The 5,253-nt window shown below is 42.3% G+C and overlaps 1 protein-coding gene across 1 annotated transcript in view; it reads right to left on the bottom strand.

The window, feature by feature from the left end:
* Positions 1 to 2,224, bottom strand: part of KATNBL1 (katanin p80 subunit B-like 1) — a 28,581-nt gene extending 26,357 nt beyond the window's left edge. Inside the window, exon 1 of the mRNA XM_011932690.1 lies at positions 2,039 to 2,224. The gene's annotated coding sequence lies outside the window, so the exon portion shown is untranslated. The remainder of the gene's footprint in view (positions 1 to 2,038) is intronic.
* Positions 2,225 to 5,253: the final 3,029 nt, after the last annotated feature.

Genomic DNA, 5,253 nt, shown 5'->3' with positions numbered 1-5,253 from the left:
GTCCAGGCTGGAGTGCAATGGCTTGATCTTGGCTCACTGCAACCTCCACCTCCTGGGTTCAAGCGATTCTCCTGCCTCAGCCTCCCAAGAAGCAGGGATTACAGGCTTGTGCCACCATGCCCGACTAATTTTATATATTTTTAGTAGAGACGGGGTTTTACCATGTTGGTCAGGCTGATCTCATACTCCTGACCTCAGGTGATCCATCCACCTCTGCCTCCCTAAGTGCTGGGATTACAGGTGTGGGCCACTGTGACCAGGCTGTCCTCATTCTTTAGTTGGAACCAGTTACAATAATATTGTATTATTATTATTATTATTGTTATTGTTATTTTTGCCAAAGCAACACATCAATCTCCCCATTTTCTATCTCACTAGCCATTTATTAAATGCACAGGTTATGAAATAAGGTATGTAAGATAGTGGTATCTGCGACATCCAAATGTACAGAAACCTAAAACCGTGCAACTAAATCACTGGGTCAAATACAACCCTAAGCAATGAGAGGAACCAAAATTGGACTACATACAACTGACTTGTCCTATGGCTAATCCTTAAATTCTCCTTTCATTTTTGCAGACAGCTCTCCAAAGTTCTCTTCTACCTTTGGGAAAAAAAAAAATCCATGCCCTTCTATTTTACTAATTACATCTAAAGAGGGTGTAAAGAGAGGGTGGTGATGGAAACAAATGCTATGACTTAATTATGTAACAGAGGAAATTTGTGATTTTCTCACTTGCACTTTGGTTTCACATTGGAAATTTATTTCAGGTCATGCCCTGAACTTAAGTTCCTCCTTTATTCTTTCTTTAAACACCTACTAAGCATTTAATATAAGCCAGGCCCTGGTGTTAATGTAGACGATGCTCAGAGATCCTGTTTTAAAGAATCATTTAGAAAATTTTTTGAATATAGATTTTTGTGGGTCCTAACTTAAGAGACTGTAACTCAGTATGTCTCTCTCTGCAGTGGAGCCCAAAGCAATTATATTTTTCAAAAGCTCCACAAGTATTTCTGAGGCATATTCTCAATTCTCCAAAAATATGAACATACACATGAAATTTTACAAATAATTTCAGCATTTTCTAATATTTCTTACAGCTAATTCATGGATGACCCTTCCACCTCCATCCCAGGTTAAGAAACCTCTAGAGTGAGATTTTTTTGAAAACTAAATAAATAACTGCAATAATACAATAAGTACTCTGACAGAAAGACACTCAGACAAATTAGCAAAGTTTAACCAAGAACGGTCTTAAAGGACAAACAGCACACTGAGAAAATAGCATGTGCAGAACTGAAAGGCATGACCCAATACTGTTTGGCAGTCTCTTAAGCAGATACTTGTGGCTGGAGCTTATGCAGTTAAACGAGGCGAGATAAAAGATCATAAAGGGTCTTGTCCACAATGCTACAATGTAAGATTTTTTTCTTTTTCAAAAAAGGGGACTTTTAGTTAAAAAGATAATGGATTGAACCCATGCAATTACCTCTACCCTTCCTTGAAACCCGATATAAATGACAATAAAAGGTTTGTAAAGACATAAAACCCATGAGGACAAAGACAGAAGTTCAGGTGATGGTAACAACATTTTGGAAACTGCAAAGCTAAAAGTGGTAACTGGATCAGGTGTGGTGGCTCATGCCTGTAATCCCAGTAAGTTCGGAGGCTGAGACGAGCAGATCACCTGAGGTCAGGAGTTCGAGACTAGCCTGGCAAACATGGTGAAACCCTGTTGCTACAAAAATACAAAAATTAGCAGGGCGTGGTGGCGGGCACCTGTAATCCCAGCTACCTGGGAGGTGAGGCAAGAGAAACACCTGAACCCGGGAGGCTGAGGTTGCAGTGAGCCAAGATCATGCCACTGCACTCCAGCCTGGGTGACAGAGCAAGACTCCATCTCAAAACATAAATAAATAAATACATAAATAAATAAAAGTGGTAACTGACTCAGCAGATGTGAGACAGCCAGATCCTAAACTGGCAATGAGGAAAGTTAAATGAAGAATCCCCCAAAAGTTTAGGAACTGGCAATACCAAGGACATCAAGAAGTAGAGACGGTGATGAGTCCGTTCCAAGATGGCCTAATAGGAACAGCTCTGGTCTGTAGCTCCCAGGGTGATCAATGCAGAAGATGGGTGATTTCTGCATTTCCAACTGAGGTACCTGGTTCATCTCACTGGAGCTGGTTGGACAGTGGGCGCAGCCCACAGAAGGTGAGCCAAAGCAGGGCGGAGTGTCACCACACCAGGGAAGCACAAGAGGTCGGGGGATTTCCCTTTCCTAGCCAAGGGAAGCCATGACACATGGTACCTGGAAAAATGGGATACTCCTGCCCAAATACTGCGCTTTTCCAACAGTCTTAGCAAACAGCAGAACAGGAGATTCTATCCCGCGCCTGGCTTGGCGGATCCCATGCCCACGGAGCCTTGCTTACTGTCAGTGCAGCAGTCTGAGATAGACCTGTGAAGCAGCAGCCTGGCGGTGGGAGAGGCGTCTCCCATTGCTGAGGCTTGAGTAGGTAAACAAAGTGGCCCGGGTAGCTCAAACTGGGCAGAGCCCACCGCAGCTCTGCAAGGCTTGCTAACCTCTACAGACTCCACCTCTGGGGGCAGGGCATAGCTGAACAAAAGGCAGCAGAAACTTCTGTAGACTTAAACTTCCCAGTCTGATAGCTCTGAAGAAAGCACTGGTTCTCCGAGCACAATGTTTGAGATCTGAGAACAGACAGACTGCCTCCTCAAGTGGGTCCGCGATCCCTGTGTAGCCTAACTGGGAGACACCTCCTCATAGGGGCCGATAGACACCTCATACAGGCAGGTATCCCTCTGGGACGAAGCTTCCAGAGGAAGGATCAGGCAGCAATATTTGCTGTTCTGCAGCCGCCGCTGGTGATACCCAGGCAAACAGCGTGTGGAGTGGACCTCCAGCAAACTCCAACAGACCTGCAGCTGAGGGGCCTGTCAGAAGGAAAACTAACAAACAGAGAGGAATAGCATCATCATCAACAAAAAGGCCATCCACATCAAAACCCCACCTATAAGTCACCAACATCAAGGACTAAAGGTAGATAAAACCACAAAGATGGGGAGAAACCAGAGCAGAAAGGCTGAAAATTCCAAAAACCAGAACGCCTCTTCTCCACAAAAGGAACACAACTCCTCACCAGCAAGGGAACAAAACCCGATGGAGAATGAGTTTGACAGGTTGACAGAAGTAGGCTTCAGAAGGTCGGTAGTAAACTTTCCCAAGTAAAGGAGCATGTTCTCAACCACCGCAAGGAAGCCAAAAAACCTTGAAAAAAGGTTAGACAAATGGTTAACTAGAATAACCAGTGTAGAGAAGAGCTTAAATTACATGATGGAGCTGAAAATCACAGTAAGAGAACTTCGTGAAGCATACACAAGTTTCAATAGCCGATTCAATCAAGCAGAAGGAAGGATATCAGTGACTGAAGATCAAATTAATGAAATAAAGCAAGACAAGATTAGAGAAAAAAAGAGTGAAAAGAAACGAACAAAGCCTCCAAGAAATATGGGACTACGTGAAAAGACCAAATCTACGTTTGATTGGTGTACCTGAAAGTGACAGGGAGAATGAAACCAAGTTAGAAAACATTCTTCAGGATATTATTCAGAAGAACTTCCCCAACCTAGCAAGGCAGGCCAACATTCAAATTCAGGAAATACAGAGAACACCACAAAGATATTCCTCAAGAAGAGCAACCCCAAGACACTTAATTGTCAGATTCACCAAGGTTGAAATGAAGGGAAAAACGTTAAGGGCAGCCACAAAGAAAGGTCAGGTTACCCACAAAGGAAAGCCCATCAGACTAACAGCACATCTCTTGGCAGAAACCCTACAAGCCAGAAGAGAGTGGGGGCCAACATTCAACATTCTGAAAGAAAAGAATTTTCAACCCAGAATTTCATATCCAGCCAAACTAAGCTTCGTAAGTGAAGGAGAAATAAAATCCTTTACAGACAAGCAAATAAATGCTCAGAGATTTTGTCACCACGAAGCCTGCCTTACAAGAGCTCCTGAAGGAAGCACTAAACATGGATAGGAACAACCAGTACCAGCCACTGCAAAGACATGCCAAAATGCAAAGACCATCGATGCTAGGAAGAAACTGCATCCATTAACAGGTGAAATAACCAGCTAGCATCATAATGACAGGATCAAATTCATACATAACGGTATTAACCTTAAGTGTAAATGGGCTAAATGCCCCAATTAAAAGATACAGACTGGCAAATTGGATAAAGAGTCAAGACCTATTGGTGTGCTGTATTTAGGAGACCCATCTTATGTGCAAAGACACACATAGGCTCAAAATAAAGGGATGGAGGAAGATCTACCAAATAAATGGAAAGAAAAAAAAAAAAGCAGGGTTTGCAATCCTGTTACTGATAAAACAGACTTTAAACCAACAAAGATCAAAAGAGACAAAGAAGGCCATTATATAATGGTAAAGGAATCAATTCAGCAAGAAGAGCTAACTATCCCAAATATATATGCACCCAATACAGGAGCACCCAGATTCACAAAGCAAGTCCTTGGAGACCTACAAAGAGACTTAGACTCCCACCCAATAACAATGGGAGAGTTTAACACCCACTGTCAATATTAGACAGATTAATGAGACAGAAGGTTAACAAGGATATGCAGGATTTGAACTCAGCTCTGCACCAAGCTGACGGAATAGACATCTACAGAACTCTCCTCCCCAATCCAACAGAATATACATTCTTCTCAGCATCACATCACACTTATTCTAAAACTGACCACATAAGTGGAAGTAAAGCACTTCTCAGCAAATGTAAAAAGAACAGAAATCACAACAAACTGCCTATCAGACCACAGCGCGACCAAATTAGAACTCAGGATTAAGAAGTTCACTCAAAACCATACAACTACATGGAAACTGAACAACCTGCTCCTGAATGACTACTGGGTGAATAATGAAATGAAGGCAGAAATAAAGATGTTCTTTGAAACCAATGAGAACAAAGACACAACATATCAGAATCTCTGGGACACATTTAAAGCGGTGTGTAGAGGGAAATTTATAGCACTAACTGTCCACAAGAGAAAGCAGGAAAGATCTAAAATCAACACCCTAACACCACAATCAAAAGAACTAGAGAAGCAAGAGTAAACAAATTCAAAAGCTAGCAGAAGGCAAGAACTAAGATCAGAGCAGAACTGAAGGAGATAGAGACACAAAAAAATCCTTCAAAAACAAACA

The sequence above is a fragment of the Colobus angolensis genome, unplaced genomic scaffold (assembly GCF_000951035.1).
Source record: "Colobus angolensis palliatus isolate OR3802 unplaced genomic scaffold, Cang.pa_1.0 Scaffold97, whole genome shotgun sequence".
Taxonomy (NCBI): domain Eukaryota; kingdom Metazoa; phylum Chordata; class Mammalia; order Primates; family Cercopithecidae; genus Colobus; species Colobus angolensis.
Note: the sequence above shows the minus strand (reverse complement) of the source record. Positions and strands in the feature narration are given on the sequence as shown.